Below are 17,935 nucleotides of genomic sequence, written 5' to 3' on the forward strand. Positions count from 1 at the left end.
GAAAAAGCACTCTCATTAAATTCAGTCATATTACTGTATCACTAACTTGTCTTTCAGAAATGAAGAAAATTGTATATTCTCTCAAAAATAGAGACTCATTTCAATTTTATGGTGTTTGTAATAGAGCACTATAGATTTGTTCCCATATAATAAACCCTGTCTTATTTGAAATGTGTAATGCCTAACTAATTGAAGGCATTTGTCCAGAGAAACTGAAATATGCCATTGTTAGACCTCACTTTAAGTCAGGTCATAGGAGAGATGCCAGTAACTATCAACCTGTTTCACTGCTGACAATTTTTCAGAATTTTGAAGAAAGTGATGTATTCTAGAACAGTATCTCACCTGAGCACGCAGTGGTTAGCACACTGGACTCGCATTCGGGAGGACGACGGTTCAATTCCGTCTCCGGCCATCCTGATTTAGGTTTTCCGTGATTTCCCTAAATCGCTTCAGGCAAATGCCAGGATGGTTCCTTTGAAAGGGCACGGCCGATTTCCTTCCCCTTCCTTCCCACACCCGAGCTTGCGCTCCGTCTCTAATGACCTCGTTGTCGACGGGACGTTAAACACTAGTCTCCTCCTCCTCCTCCCTCACCTGAGCAACAGTAATACTCAGCAAATCACAGTTTGGATTGCAGAAGAGTTGCTCTACTAAGATGCCATTTACATGTTCACTCACCAAATTTCGCAAGCATTAAATAACAAAATAGCACAGGTGGAAATTATCTGTGACCTATCTAAGCCTGTGTGGATCACAGTGTTCTCCTAGATAAACTGAAATTTTAGGGGATTGATGATATAGCCAAGCAGTGGATTATGTCATATCTAACCAAAAGAATGCAGAAATTTGTACATTGTAACTCAACCAAAATTGTATGGTGACATTGTTCTGACTGTGGGTGTCTTACGTTTGCTACTGTTATGTAAGCGATCTTCCATCTAATATACAACAAGCAGTATTAGATCTTTTTGGAAATGATTCTACTGTTGTAATCAATCCAAGCATACTTACAACAACAGAAGAAATAGTAAACAAGATTCCTTAAAGTACCATCGACTGGTTTTCTGTGGATGGACTCACACTCAGCACAGAGCATTAGATGATGGCATGAACAGTTCCGAGAAACATGTTTGTGTAAAGGCAAATTGCCGGGCAGTCCCCAAGTGTCAGTCCTCAAGTGTCTGATACAGACATTGAATGCGTCTGCCAAAGTTTCACAAGGAGTCTGCAGAACACCAATCGCTGTGCAGCTCAACAGCTAAACATGCCCCCGATGTCCATCTGGTGTGTTGTGTCGATGTTTAGACATGAACCTGTGCAAAATTCAGCTACTGCAAGCTCTTCATGAAGGTGGCAAACAACAATGTGTGGAGTTCTGTAATTTCGTTCTTGGCAAGATAGAAGTTGAGTTTCCTTCCACATTTAGTGTTTAGTGATGAGGCAACATTCCATTTAACATTTAAATGGAAAGCTGAACAGTCGTAATGTGAGAATATGGGGTACGGAACAACCACATGAAGTTGTATAACTTGAGAGGGTCTCTACAAAATTTAATGTGTTGTGTGCAGTTTCATGGGGAAAGGTGTGTGGTCCATTTTTGTGTGCCAAGAACACTGTTACATAAAGCACATATCTTGATATGCATGAGAACTTTCTTTTCCCACAATTGGAGACTGATTCAAACAACTTCATTTACCAGCAAGATGGGGCATCGCTACACTGGCATCTGGAAGTGCGGGAATTTTTAAATCATTCCCGACTTCCAGATGGCCGGCCGCAGTGACCGAGCAGTTCTAGGTGCTTCAGTCTGGAACTGCGCAACCGCTACAGTTGCAGGTTCGAATCCTGCTTCGGGCATGGATGTGTGTGATGTCCTTAGGTTAACTAGGTTTAAGTAGTTTTAGGTTCTAGGGGACTGATGACCTCAGATGCTAAGTCCCATAGTGCTCAGAGCCATTTGAACCATTTGAACTTCCAGATGCCAGTGTGTCATTACTGAATGAGGGGTCGGATGCACTGAACCAAATGATTACATTTTTGGCCTCCAAGGTCACCGGACCTAACTGTATGTGATTATCTCTTGTGGGGGGTTTATAAATGACTGTTTATGTGCCTCTGTTACCAAGAACAATGAACGAACTGAGGCATCACATAACAGCAGTTGTGGAAGCTGTAACTCGAGATATGCTCGCTGCAGTGTGGGAACAATTATCTGAGTACCGTATTGACATATGCTGTGCATCTCAGGGGGGGGGGGGGGGGGGGGGGGGGTCATACTGGACACCTTTGAAAAGGTATGACAAAATTTTGAGTTTCCTGTATATCAACAAACAAAATTCATTGTTTATGTTTAATAGTTTCAGAAATATAGATTGCCAAATCAGGTGATTCTTTTTTATACACCCTGTATTTTGCATATTTTCATCCAGTAATGTTATATGGAATAATGTTGTGGGGTATCTAATCTATAGAAAAGGAAGTATTCATTGCCCAAAAACGTGCTGTAAGAATAATATGTGGTGCTCACCCACGATCATCTTGTAGACGCTTGTTTAAAGGGTTGGGCATTCTGACTACTGCTTTCACAATATATTTATTGACCCATGAAATTTGTTGTAAGTAATCTACTGTTGTTCAAAAGGAACAGTGAGGTACATAATTACAGTTCCAGAAGGAAAGATGACATTCATTTTCCGCATTAAGCACATTTAGCACAAAAAGGGTGCACAATGCTGCAACTAAAATTTTTGGTTACTTACTCAGTGATATAAAATGTGTGACAGACAACAAAGTAAAATTTGAAAAGAAACTGAAAAAGCTTCTTCCTGACAACTCCTGTTCTGTAGAAGAATTTCTGTCAGTGTGATGTGTAAACGGTGGAGGGTAGGAATTACTAACTCTCATCTGCATGTATAATAATAATAATAATAAATAAAAACAAAGATGGGGTGACTTACCGAACGAAAGCGCTGGCAGGTCGATAGACACACAAACAAACACAAACATACACACAAAATTCAAGGTTTCGCAACAAACTGTTGCCTCATCAGGAAAGAGGGAAGGAGAGGGGAAGACGAAAGGAAGTGGGTTTTAAGGGACAGGGTAAGGAGTCATTTCAATCCCGGGAGCGGAAAGACTTACCTTTGGGGGATGGGTGGATATGTGCGTGTGTATACCTGTCCTTTTTTCCCCCAAAGGTAAGTCTTTCCGCTCCCGGGATTGGAATGACTCCTTACCTTCTCCCTTAAAACCCACTTCCTTTCGTCTTCCCCTCTCCTTCCCTCTTTCCTGATGAGGCAACAGTTTGTTGCGAAAGCTTGAATTTTGTGTGTATGTTTGTGTTTGTTTGTGTGTCTATCGACCTGCCAGCGCTTTCGTTCGGTAAGTCACCCCATCTTTGTTTTTATATATAATTTTTCCCATGTGGAATGTTTCCTTCTATTATATTGATATCAATAATAATAATAAATAAATAATTAAAAAACTTAAATTTTCAGCATGTACGTGTAATTATAAATTCATTTGTTATGTGAATGTAACATGACTTGTTCCACATTATTATTATTTATCATGCAAATAATCCATGGAATATGAAAGTAACAACATTGGCCACATATTAATTGCATGTATCATCAGTAAACAGAAACCAGTCGATATCTTAAGTTTCCAGCAAAACTATATTTTTGAGCAGATTTGTTTTGAATCTTCCTCTCTCTTCTTCAGATGCGCCCAAGCAATATGTTTATACCAAAATTTGGAAGATTGGGTGCTTCTGTTCATGATATAAAGCCTGAATTTTCCAGTGGTACATACTAAAATGTTTAATCTGTAATATATGTACCCAAAATCAATATTATTGACTACCAAAAAACAAGTAACTGATTAGAATTAAAGACTCAGTGGAAGTTACTTCCTTTGATTCTCGAGTAATGCTCCCTTTATGTACGTAAAATGATAGACTAAACATTCATTGAATGCAATCATTGCAGATAGTGACACTTCAACATCGTAATAGCCTTACAGCTATCAGTAAGCCAATTTTCAGCAGTGTGTGGTGTTGATAGACAGTGGAAGGTAAGTTGGCAGTTAGATCTGAATTGATTGTAGTGTAAGGTAAATGTTGAAGGAAAAGAAAAGGCTGACTATTTGATTGTTGAAATGGAAATAACTGTGCTTTGAAATATATTTGAAAATAATTTTTTTCTTACATGAGCATCATAATTTTACAGTAGCATACACTGTGGTGAATCATGACTGCTCTTGGCTGATTAATCATTTTCACTGATTGTGCAAGATCATAAGTCCAAATGGATTTACTTTTCTTTGAAGGAACTATCGAAGAACAATAACATTTGTGAGATTTGAGACAGAGAGGCAGAATAGTCCAAATAAGTTTGAACTCAAGAGAGTGTATGTGGCAATGTACCAAAAATAAATCGTATCTGCTGTGGGATGTACTGCGTTATGCAAGTCATAACATCAGATCGCATTATCCAGTAGTAAAATCTCAGACTGCAGTTGACTTACGGGCAAGAGGCAAAATGTGGTGTTTTTTTGGACATAACACACTGCAAACTTTTCCTAAAATGATAGTTGAGTAAGCATGTAAGACTACCATGATGACTACAATCTGACATTGTGAAATGTTGACTAGTCTGGCAGATACACACAAATATATTACATTTTAGTGCAGTTCTTTACAACAGGCAATCTCCACTCTGATATTTGAGGACACTCTGAACTGTAGCTGCCACGTACGAGATCTTTCAGACTCCAGTTTGCTGCTAGTTATTCATGTTATTCCACACATCAGATTTCATCAGAACTATGCCTAACCAGATGTATGCAAGCCATCTTTGACAGCAGTCAAGTGCTGTTGCTACCCTGGCCTGAACATTCACCTGACATGTGTGGGATGTTGTTGATTACAGCTTTTTACCACAGTCCTGTAGCAACCACTCTTGATGTTTTTTGGACTAACATAAAATACTGAATTTTCAGAGTTGAATATTGTTTCCCATTTTGTAATCCTAATAATTTGTGTTCAGACATATGTGGTATGAATTTCTTTACAGTCACATGCATTGTAGGCATTGCGATTTGTGCAGATATTTGTGTTTAATGTAAGAGGTTTTAAGCCTTCTGGTAAAAGATTGGTGGGTAAAACTATTCAAAGTAGAAAGACTACTATATTAAAGTTAAACTGTAGTGTATTCATTCAGATAATTGTAGAGTGAAATACTACATTTTGATAGTGGCAGGAGAAATGATATAAAAATCAGAAATACTGAAAACCTTTATGAGATTCTAAATTAATAAAATGGTGGTCTATGTTTCACTCACTCTTAGTTTCTATGTGGAATTGATATTTTTGTTAGGTTCCCAATGATATAATGAATTATTACAGATCCGTGGAACAGAGACTTGGCTTCAGGTGCAGTAACATCTGTTCGAGAGAAAGGTAGGTGACCAATAAAGACTCGTGTCTTAACAATCACTTGCCTTTTATAGAACAGCTAGTGCATGAAAATCGATCAGTGACTTTGTTCTTAGAAATCTTATGTACCACAAAAGTGCTGCTATTCTGCAAGTGAAGTTTTTCTGAACTGTGGATAGCCTGATGCAGCTTAGACTCATGTGATATATTCATTTTACAGTGTACACACGTTATTTCTCCTTCATTTTATCATCTATTTAGATGTTTAGCATCACAAAAGGTGATTCGCTTAGAACTGTTCATAAATGTCATTGTTATTGGTAAAGAGCTCTTCCTAATAGTTGATGAAACCTTTTAGAATGAAAGATAACAGTATCAAGTCAGTACACGATTTCAGTACTTAGGTATAATGAAAGAGTAACTGCATCTAAGACTGGGTAGAAAGGATGTGTGGTGGAATAAAACTTAGGGAGAGGTGAGATTGATGTTCCTTATTTGGGAAAAACCTCTCACAGGATCATATTCTGCCACTCACCTAATCGGAGAAATATCCCGGTCCACGCTTGTGCCACAACCTACCTTTAACCACTTGTGGCACACATAATATCATTGTGGAAACCCCAGGTGCCACAGATATCCTCGGTACCCACTTACTGCTGCTATATTCAAACTCTGCTGCAACTTCTACAAAGCCTGTTATGTGGGCCTTACGATCAACCAGCTGTCTACTTGAATAAACAAGCACCATCAAACTGTGGCCAAGACAAAGTAAAAGCACACAGTGGTAGAACATGCTGCTCAGCACAATTACTCAGTGTCAGTAGTTGCTTCACAATCAGTGCTGCTTGTACCATTCCCCTCTCCCCAAATATTGGTTTTTCTGAATTCTTCCTGCAAGCAATCCATGTGTCCTGAACCTGCCAAATACCAACTCACAGTCTGGTACACACATCCCCTGTCCCCACAGTGTTCATCACACTTTTCACTCTGCTGTCTCCCTCTTCTTCAGTCTATCCCCATCTCATTTCAGCCCAGCTCTTGACTTTGTGTAGAATATGCAACTTCCCCTACCTGCTCCAGGACTAATTCAGTGGTGAGACATTCCTATCCTGTTCCCTTACTGTCTCTTTCTTCCAGTTTTCAGCTTCCTTTCCCTCCATCCAACACAACCCTGCACCTCAGGCAGACTGAAGCACTGGGACAGTACAGCCGGTCACGCACTCGTGTGTGTGTGTGTGTGTGTGTGTGTGTGTGTGTGTGTGTTTTCAGCAGTGATCCCACTAAACAGTGGATGGTTCTCATTACTCCTTCCACTATTTCAACTTTTGGATGTGATAATAAAGTAGTTGCAGTTAATATAGTAATGTTGAGTAGTTGGTTATTGAACTATTATTGACTGTAGAATAACAACACTGTATTGTGTGTTGAAACATAACATGCTGCAGTGCTGATTTGTCCTCCCATTTTCCATGTTTTTTGTAGTTCAAAATGTCTTATCTTTGTTTTTGTATATCTTCTGAAGATAATGGGAATAACTACGAGTAGACTAGCTATCTGTTCATGTTACATGTATAATATTAAATATAAATGTGTGGTGGTGAATTAACATTTGTATTTCTGTATCCAGTGAAAATCTTCAACAGTCGAAGGTCCAACTTGCAATACCAGTGTTAAGCATAAATTAAAAGCTATTCTTTCATTGTTCATGGATGCCGAAGTAATATAGTAAAAAATAAAACACCAAGAAGAATAATTTAGAACAAAAATCAAATCATTGCTGTCACATTCATTACTAAGCAGGTAAAACAGTAATGGCAAATTAAATAATTTATTCGGTCTGTTATAGTGTAAAGTGTGTCCTGCTGCATGTTTGCATGTGCGTGTGCATGCATGTACGCTTTGGTGTCTCAAGTGAACCGATACGTAATACTGGTGCTACATTCAGGAAGTGATTGTAATATGACTAATTGAAGGCCTATTTCAGTTGAATTTGTCATAAAGCTTCCAAGTATTATCCTCTGGGGAAGTTTCTGAAAATGAGCAGAAAAAACAAATTTATCTTCCATGGTGTCAGTCAGTTTTATTGGATTCAGCTTATATTTTGATGGGTGAGTTGGTCGATTGGTAGAAGCAAGTGGCAGGTTTAGGCAAGTCAACATACTCATATTGTTCATTTTGAGTTTGGTACATACTTTATGTGACAGTTTTTGAATCCTAAGGGTTTACTTGCATTTGATGCGAAATGTTATTGTTTCAGGTTACTATTACAGTATTCTTAAATTCCTGCAACAGAATAATTTCTTAGATTAGAGAATGTTTTTCTGTTAGTCTTCCAACATGGTGTAGACCACTCTTTATCATGTCGTATTAGAATTGCTTTTAACTTTCTGAACGTTGCCTGAGAGTTGTCAGTTTGTTTGCTGCAGTCTTGCATTTTGACAGGAATAGAATAATCTTATGGAATAAGATTTTAATTATAAAAGTAAATGTGGGCTACATTACAGTGTGCAGGTATTTTCCAACAAAATATCCCAAAACATTCTTTACGACAATACTAAGACATTATGTAGAACAGTCTTGATCACATAAAAACACTTTTATTCGTAAGTGGTGACTGGTTTCGAATTGATGTAAATCATGTTTGGACCATACTTCAGTGATAAGTGGATATCATCCACCGATGTTCACACATTAGTGGGTGATATAATTCCTGCTCTGTGCTATCATCTTCATGTGTCTTCACTGGAGTATGGTCCGAAGATTATCCATGTTGGATGAAAACGGATCATCACTTAAAAGGGTTCTTATGTGATTGAGACTGTATATATAATAATCTATTAATAGTTCATTGCAATTGCTGTTGTGCCCATTATGTTTACAAAGATTCTTTACAACAGGATATGTTGCTTTTACACAACAGGCATGACCCATCTAGATTGAGATGAGGTCCTTTATTTTGCAATGTACATCGTCACTTAATGATGCTAACAAAGGTGTGTAGGAGATTTTAGCACAAAGTGGAATCACATGGTGGTAAATCACTCTCTTACAATCAAAAGTATGAAAAACATCACAGTCTCTGCAGATGGCCAAATGTTTGCTCTTTTTAGTGTTTGAAAAATTTGCAATGTGTATCTCGTTAGCTTGGTTCAGTTGCATTTGAATGTCTAATAATTTATCAGACTGAAATGTGCTGAAATTTCCAAATAACCTCCAAGACTGAGACCAAAAATTAATGGGATTTGTACAACTTAAATATTTATGGTCACTGAAGTGAAAACCAAAAATTCTTTTAATGTATTTATTGTGTAAACATTGTATAAAGCAATTTCATTTCTGTCATAATATCCCTCCTACACTCAATATCAATATATTGAATTTTACACAGTGCATGAATTCCTGTAGAAAAATATCATGTGGGAATCTGAGCAACCACTCGCACATCATGTGGCATTGCTCTTTGTCAGAAGGATTGGCTTGTCTTTCATCCCTATTGATGATTCTTGCAACAGCTTCACACACAATGTACCACACATGAATAATTATATTTAAATAAAAAAAAACTAAAATCATCCATATACACTGTTCAAAGTGTCCAAATACATTGTTTATGTTGTGGATGACACCTGTCCATCCATGCTAATGACCACATCAGGAATCATCGCAAGAGTAATGGAGGTTTAATGAAATACCTTGTTTATCCTGAAGATTGATAAAATTTGTAAAAAAATGAGAAAAACTTGTTTTATTTAGTGATTACTTCAGTTTTAAATCATAACTAGTAACACATCACTCGCAATAACATTTAAAAAAATAATTAGTATTATAAAGATGTAGAAAAAAGATGCTATGTTATTACAACCCTGGGGTAGTTATTCATTTCCTGCAGAACACAGTTTGGGAAGTCTTGCTGTAGGAAAATGCAGAGTTGTGCACTTCACAAAACTGAAAACTTGTTATTTCTTGACTACAGTATTAATCAATCATAGCTAGTCAGTGATTTTACACTAATATTTGAGGGTAATGGTATGTTGAGGTATGAAACACATAGGCTCACTTAAATGAAAAGCCACCAGTCACTGGTAGGGTACTGGGAAACTGCAGCTTTTGTACAAAATAGATTGCATACAAAACACTTGGGTGCACCATAATTAACTGCTGAGGTGTCATCAACCTGAAGGTTGGTTTGAACACAACAGTGCTATAGTAAACATGGTCTTGTTGGAGGTCATGTGATGTCACCTTCCTCTGACCATTGAATTGACTTATGTTGTCATCTATAACTTGAGACCTTTTAAGCCTTATTGTGGCATTTAACCACTGAGCTACAACAAAGGGCACATAGTATAAAAAGGGAGGCTGTTTAAATTGATATAGGCTTGCTTGAAAGTGATAAAGTTGAACAAAAGTGTTGAAATCTTAACTTAGAAAGATATCTGGAATAACTTGCTTAAACCACTTCAAGAACTGGGTTTCAGGGCAGAAGTAACGACTATTCTGATGACCGCTATGTATTGGACCCACGGAGATCACGTGGATAAAATGAGGCTGTTATTTAACAGCTAACACAGAGCTGTGCAAACACTTTGTTTTCCCATGCTTCATCTGTGAAAGGAATAGGGAGAAAACTTCATACCTGGTACGCCCTACCACTCACTTCATACTTATCCACATAGTATTGATACAGATGTAGAATGGGATTATGATGGTTCCTCAGTGCTGGTGTTTGCTATTTATAAACAGCATCAGTAGCTTCTAATTATTTTGTAGGGACACTTTGTGTTGTGTGTAGGAGCCAGGAGCATCAGGACTGCCATTTTCCATCATGCATGCCGTGTGGAGTTTTTCGGTAACATTAATAGTGAAACCTGGTATGGGTGAAGCAATTCTTCATAGTAAACATAGGTGTACAAAAATAAGCAATTTGCAGGGTTCTTGTGAATGCGTGGCTGAGAGCTGCCGCAGCCTTCTGTGTGTCTTATTTTTGTAGTTAGTACAGATGTATTTGAAATGTAAACTTTTGAAAATGTCCCTACGTTGTAATTTCAATTGTGTGACTGGCTTTGGAAAGGTAGATGTGTGTTAGAAAATTCATTACAATTGATTCCTGAGTCAATTTCTGGGATCCACGTATTTCATTACAGGTATATCAAGTTTCTTGTGTTTACTTACCAAATACCAGTGATTTTATTTCGTGCATGAGGAAAATTCTTTGGATGTCTTTTATAGCTACGATGTTGTATCTCTTCTTTCTTGACCAAGTCACCTAGATTTTGCAAGTAATGAACTTTCCATTTCTTAATGAGAAGGGCCAAACTTATTATTCTTTCTTCTGCAACTGTATTCTTGATATGTGCAGCAGTGGTACATTACAACAGATAACACTTTTTCAGATCTGTGATCAATTAACTTCCATTTATTATTCATAAAAAGCTTTTTTATATAGCAACTTCCATAATGTTCATGAGAAGCAAATTTATTGTATAATATAAAGTTTGTAATTCCTCACATGATACCATGTCTATGTGGAGTAAGTTACAATGTAATCTAATTCTATTAATAATTATTCCATGACACAGACCATTTATGATCAAAACACTTATAACATTTTTCAGATGTAATAAAAGTTAAGTTTAAAATATTACTTGTTTCTCTTTTCTTGCATACTTATTACTGATTGACCTTATAGTGGTTGTCAAAAAGAATTGTAAAATTTTAGATGATGCCCTTCAGCAGGCATTGTATGATTAAATAGTACACTATATTCTCATCTGATAGGGCTGAAATATCACCCCTCCCCCAGGTGGCTCATGGTTCTTTTGTGAGTTCATCCCATGGTGCCTGTGGAGCCCCAAGCAGCCCATTCTTCCTTTCCAGGTTGCATTTCCTTCTCCTTGCCCCACCCTCCCCATCCTTGCTCCTTCCCCACTGCCCCCTCCCTCCCCATCCATGCTCCTTCCCTGCTGTTCCCTCCTTCCCCTTCCATGCTCTTTCCCTGCTACCCATCTGGCTAAGCCTCCTAACAATACAGGGATCACATTTCTGATAGTTGAGCAGTTGCCTCCTCTGTATGCCTAGGAGTGGTTGCATGCCATACTGCAGCATCGGGAATCCCGGCATTGGCCGCTGTGCCAGACAGCCCTAGCTGTGGCTGGGCGGGGCCCGTGGGGATAGCCACTGGTCGGTGTGAGTGGTATCAGGGTGGATGCTTTGCATGTGAGGTGTATCAGGCTTAGAAAATCTGGTCATTCTTCTACGACCATCTCTTGGTGGTAACAGATTGTTGAATGCTGCTTCTTATGTCCCCACGACCTTTCCTTCCCAGGCTACTCCCTGGGAGGAGGACCAGCTTCACTGGCTTGGGCTGAAACACTTTCCCTGCTACCTGGTGAGCACTAGGATGGATAGGGATATGTTCAGTGCCAAAAAACCATTATTTTTTGTGGAAAATATCGAAGACAAATTTGGCAAAGTGGAGTCTCTCATTAAGATGTGGTCGAGTTCCTGTTGATCAAAACTTCTACCCCCACCCATTCTGCAGCTCTTCATGCTTGTGATCATCTTGACAATGTCCTGGTGTCCACTACACCTCACCAGTCTTTGAATATGGTCCATGGAGTCATCCTTCAAACGGATGAGATTCTCTGGGCCAATCTGGAATGACGAGGTGTTCATTTTGTTCAGTGTATGCAGAAAGTTCATAAGGACAATCACACGGATACTGGTGCCTTTATTCTGGCATTTGAGGGAAATAACTTTCCAGAGAAGGTGAAGATTATGTGTTACCAGTGTGATGTGAAGCCGTACATCCTGCCAACCATTAAGTGCTTTCAGTGCTTGCGTGTCGGGCACATGCCTTCCCGATGTTCGTCGGACTCTCTGTGTGGTGAGGGTGGACATCCGCTCCATGAGGGAAGCCCCTGTGTTTCGCCACACGTGTGTGTTAATTGTTGCAGCCCTCACTCTCCACGCTCACCAGATTGCCTGGCTTAGAAGAAAGAAAAGAAGATATCAGGCTATAAGTCCATGGATCAATTGTCTTACACTGAGGCTTGTCAGAAATATGACCAATCTCATTCTGTTTTGACGGCTTCTACTTCTGCCTCTGTTCATCCTTTCCCCCTCCTCCCTCTTCCTTACCCCAGTCCCCTCTGTATCTCCTCTCACCCTTCTCTGCTGTTCCCAAGCCCTCCCTTCTGGATACTGCTTCCCTTCCCAGCCGAAGAAGTGTCCCCCTTTTTCAGCACCCGCCGGTGGTGGGGCTCCTCCCAGGACCTCTCCCACCAGCATCTCTCAGGCTAGAGGTCTGCTGCCACATCTCAGCCAAAGGACACATGGTCTGTGCATCCCAAGGTCGCCTGCTCCCTTCTGGTTCTGAATCTTCCGGAAGCCTGTTCTCTCTCTGTGCCCTGCTTTCCTCAACCTATGAAAGAGGAGGAGGAGGAGAAGAAGAAGAAGAAGAAACAAAAGTCCCAGGACAAGCACCCCCCTCAGGGGCTCACGGAGGTACCATCTCTCCCCTTGCAATCTGAGTCAGACCTCTTATTTACAGATGTCACCCTGTCCTTGTTGGTGACGGATGGTGACCTAGCTGCATGATTGGCTCCAGCCCATTCACCTCCCATTTGGATACCCACTCTGTGCTTCTTCATTGGAACTGTAATGTATACTACAATCATCTCCCAGAATTGCAGTCCCTCATTGTCTTTTACTCAGCAGTTTGTCATTCTTCAGGAATCTCATTTTATTGATGCTCACTCACTGAACCCTCATGGGTTCCGTGCTTTCCATTGGAACCGGATCGGCCTTTTGAGGGCTTCTGGTGGCATTTGCATGCCGGTCCATACATTGCTGTTCCCTGCTTTACAGGCCCTGTACGCTGTCCATCAGTTTCATCTTGTAACAACTTAAGCGGCTTCCTTCTTCCACCAGTCTTATTGCCTTTAGGCCTAAATATCTTTGTGCCAAAGCTGATTACTTAGCCAAACAGAAGAAATGGGTGTGTTGGAAATGCTTTTTCTCCTCTCTAAGCTCTTCCGTCCCTTCTTCATGGGTGTGGGCTACACTTTGCACCCTCCAAGATTGTCAGCAGTAGTCTTCCATTAGGGCCTTGCCCTTCCATGTGGCCTTTGTACAGACCCATCAGTTATTGTGAGTCACCTCACAAACCATTTTGTGATGGCATCAGCCTCCTATCCAGCACCCTTCCTCCTCTGGAAAGAGAGGGATGCAGCTTCCCATGAATGTTTTACCTCTCGTCAGGCGAAATCCTATTCTTCCGGCCCTCTCTTCTTCTCACTGACTACTGGCCCTGATTCCATCTCCACAACTAATTGTTTAAACATCTCACTCCTCCACAACGACAGTATTTCCTCTGGGTGTTTATCTATATTCGGCTTCATGGCATTTTCCCCTCTCAATGGAGAGACAGTATTGTGGTTTCTGTCCTTAGCCGTGGGAATGATATGCCATCCCAATTACAAGCCAGTCAGCCTGAGCAATGTTCCATGCAAGTTACTATGATGGATGTTGGCTCATCGGCTCAATTGGGTCTTTGAAACTCCGGGTTACCAGTGCAGGTTTTGTGAGGGACAGCCTCAGATCAGTCATCTGCTTCAATTGGAAACAGTAGATCGGCACGCGTTTTCTCAGCACCGCCATCTTGTTGCAGTTTTCTTTGATCTTCAGAAGGCATGAGACTTAGCTTGGCACCATCACATCCTCGTTATGCTCCATGAATGTGGTCTTCGGCTCTCTTCCGACATGTTGTTCAGAGCGTCCTCCTTTTTCTCATTGCTATTAATGGACTTATGACCTCTGCTGGACCATTGGTCACCCCTGCTCTGGATGTGGATGATTTCTGTATTTGGACAAACGCCCACTCGGCGGCCTCTGTGACAGTTCCAGGGTGCCATCTGGCACACTCCCACAAGGACACACTACCACATGGACACACTTGCATGGTTTTCAGTTCTCTCCCTCTATGTTGAGGGTGGTGCATTTCTGTCGCCGTACTATGGTCCATCCTGATCCGAAGCTCTACCTCGGTGCCCAATACCTGACCGCAGCCCCCAATTCCATTTCTTGGGTCTTCTTTTTGACAACAAGATTGCTTGGTTGTCCCATATCAGTCATCTGAAAGTTGGCTGTTTTCTCAACTCGATGTCCTCCACTTCCTTGCCCAAACCTCTTAGGGGGCAGATCATTCAACCCTTCTCCACTTTTATTGGGCATTAGTTCTGTCTCATGTGGACAATGACTATCAAGTGATTCTTGAGTTTCTCCCGGCGTATTTGGTAGTCAAAATATCCACGGGTGTGCTGCCGGTCTACAGTGTCCAACGGGCACAATATTTCGGCGATCATACATGTCGCCATCATCAGGTGAACTGACAGGACTGAGCTCCTGTGAACGTGCCGGCACGGAGATCCGTACGCTATGGCTGCTCAGAGGGAACTGGGTTCGGTCGCGGCGGCGGCTGATTTAAATACCCTCCACCCGCGGCGCGCTCCCTCCGCCGTCCGCGCCCCGCGCCATGGTCGCGCGGTGGAACAGATTGCGACGGCGTCTGAGATGACGTCGGTGTGATGGCTCTGTCCGTCGTGGTCGTCACAACTATACGTTTGCTCGATTTACTCTTGATTAACCCGATCGCTGGTTCCCAAGCCTTGCTAAGATTATAGCCACAGTCACGGTTTATGAGGTCGTCATTGGTGCGAATTTCGATGGCCTCTCTAACAACGCTGTCCCAATATCTCGACGTCTGTACCAGAATCCTCGTGCGGTCATATTCCATGGCGTGATTTTCCGACAAACAATGTTCAGCGACCGCCGACTTGGTCGGATACATCAGACGAATGTGCCTCTGGTGTTCACGGCATCGATCCTCGACGGTACGCATCGTCTGACCAATATACGACTTGCCACATTGACACGGAATCTGGTACACGCCGGCCTTCCTCAAACCGAGGTCATCTTTGGTGCTCCCCACTAGTGCACGAGTTTTATTTGGAGGACAAAACACAGTTCCGACCCGGTGTTTCTTCAGAATGCGAGCGATTTTCCCCGAGAGTGCGCCTGTGTATGGAATAAATGCAGTGCCTACCTCCTCCCTCGTGACTTCATCCATCTCAAGGGGTTGTGCTGCAGTGGTTGGGCGGAGAGCACGTTGAATCTGCCACTCTGAGTACCCATTTTTTCGAAATACAGTTCTCAGATGTTCCAATTCCTGGGGTAGACTCTCTGCGTCAGAGATAGTGCGCGCCCTATGTACTAGAGTTTTAAGTACCCCATTCCTCTGTGAAGGGTGGTGGCAGCTGTCTGCATGCAAATACAGATCAGTGTGCGTAGTCTTCCGACACACCCCATGACCTAGGGTGCCGTCAGCCCTTCCCTTGACCAAGACGTCAAGGAAAGGTAATTTACCCTCCGTTTCAGTCTCCATAGTCTGATGTATCCGACCAAGTCGGGGGTCGCTGAACATTGTTTGTCGGAAAATCACGCCATGGAATATGACCGCACGAGGATTCTGGTACAGACGTCGAGATATTGGGACAGCGTTGTTAGAGAGGCCATCGAAATTCGCACCAATGACGACCTCATAAACCGTGACTGTGGCTATAATCTTAGCAAGGCTTGGGAACCAGCGATCGGGTTAATCAAGAGTAAATCGAGCAAACGTATAGTTGTGACGACCACGGCGGACAGAGCCACCACTCCGACGTCATCTCAGACGCCGTCGCAATCTGTTCCACCGCGCGACCATGGCGTGGGGCGCGGACGGCGGAGGGAGCGCGCCGCGGGCGGAGGGTATTTAAATCGGCCGCCGCCGCGACCGAACCCAGTTCCCTCTGAGCAGCCATAGCGTACGGATCTCCGTGCCGGCACGTTCACAGGAGCTCAGTCCGTCAGTTCACCTGATGATGGCGACATGTATGATCGCCGAAATATTGTGCCCGTTGGACACTGTAGACCGGCAGCACACCCGTGGATATTTTGACTAATGACTATCAAGTTTGTGGATCCACGCGGCTCCCCTTGAACGCGGTTCATCATTGTTATATTTGTTTAGCAACCGATGCCGGTATCCCTCCCTGTCGATACGGCAGTTGCAGCTCCTGGTTTCCTATGCCATCACTACCTGCTCTTCCCCTGCTCGCCCCTCCTATTCTATTCTTTTCGTGGCTTTGGGCCATCGTACACCTGCTGCACACCCTTGGTGGGATTTACCAGTTGGGCTCCGCCTCGCTTCTCTTCGCCATGACTTCCATCTACTCTCCTTGTCCTCATGCTCACAGTCTCTCCTGAAAACACCCAACTTGGTTAGTTCCTCGACTGCGGATGGCAACCAAATCTGCCGATAATGTGGGGTATGCCTTCACGTCTTCTGTTGGCATGAAACACCATCTCTTGCCTTCCACATGTGGGGTGTTTACTGCAGAATTGATGACCATCTATTAGGTCCTCATCTTCATGAAACGGTCTTCTTGCTGAACTTGGTGATGTCGCTTGTTCAGTTGGTTTCCTTTGGGTTCCTGGCTACATAGATATCCCAGATGCTGATCATCTGGCTGGAGGCAAGTTTGCCACCTACTCCATGATCTCTGTGTTCACTCTGGGGGCAGATTTGTGGCTTTACAGAAAATCCCATTTTGCTCAGTTGCAGGCCGACTCTTGGGAGGCTACCTCCCAGTCAAATAAACATTGCACAATCAAGAAGTCTCCCACCATGTGGCGTTCTTCTCTCTGCCTCTCATGGTGGGAATCTGCCATCCTCTCCTGGGTGCATATTGTTCATATTAAGTACCGTGTTCCATCACAGTAATCCATATTGTGCTGGACTGCCTGGCTTTTATCCCTTTGTACTAAATAAGTCCCTCCCACCTTCTTTGTCTCGAGTGTTAGGAGATGACCCCCGCATGGTTACATCTATCCTCAGTTTTCTTTGTGAAAGTGCTTTGTCCACTCAGGTTTAAGTTCTTTAATTTTCCTCTGCAAAATCTCAGTCTCTCAGTGTAGGTGTTGGTTAGAGAAGACTTGACATTGCCTCCACACCAATCAGATAATAACTCCCCCCCCTCCCCCCTCCCTCCTCCCCAGCTTTCCCTCCATTTTGTCTGGTACTTTGTGCAGTGTGTTTCTCCTTTTCTTCTGTCCTCTTCCCCTGTTGTCCCCATTGTATCAGTTGTGTGGGGTGTGTTGATGGATCAGTGGTGGTGCTGGTGTCTCATCACACGTAGCATTTCTGGAGCAGCTCTGCTCTCCCCATTTCCACCCACATGCCTGTTGTTCTTTCCTTTTCATGCTGCCCTGACATCCTTTTTTAATCTTTGGTTACACGTCATCCCTTCCGCTAGACTAGACTGTGCTATTTATGTTGTTCCTTGCTATTTATGTTGTTCCTCCCTCAATTTCTGATGACCTTGCTGTTTGGTTTCCCCCTTCCTCCCTCCCCCCCCCCCCCCCTGGCCCAAAAAAGTAGAAAACCAACCATCA

At 42.3% G+C, this 17,935-nt stretch overlaps 1 protein-coding gene across 6 annotated transcripts in view; it reads left to right on the forward strand.

Annotated features, from left to right (window-relative positions):
• LOC124612878 overlaps nucleotides 1–17,935 on the forward strand; it is a 139,411-nt gene that overhangs the window by 20,391 nt on the left and 101,085 nt on the right. For 2 of the 6 annotated variants that reach the window (XM_047141319.1, XM_047141321.1), the window contains exons 2-3: nucleotides 5,411–5,464; nucleotides 7,068–7,240. The exons of 2 other annotated variants lie outside the window; for them this stretch is intronic. The gene's annotated coding sequence lies outside the window, so the exon portion shown is untranslated. The remainder of the gene's footprint in view (nucleotides 1–5,410; nucleotides 5,465–7,067; nucleotides 7,241–17,935) is intronic. 2 more of the 6 variants (XM_047141320.1, XM_047141318.1) reach the window with 1 other exon arrangement.

This window comes from Schistocerca americana, chromosome 4 (genome assembly GCF_021461395.2).
Source record: "Schistocerca americana isolate TAMUIC-IGC-003095 chromosome 4, iqSchAmer2.1, whole genome shotgun sequence".
NCBI lineage: Eukaryota > Metazoa > Arthropoda > Insecta > Orthoptera > Acrididae > Schistocerca > Schistocerca americana.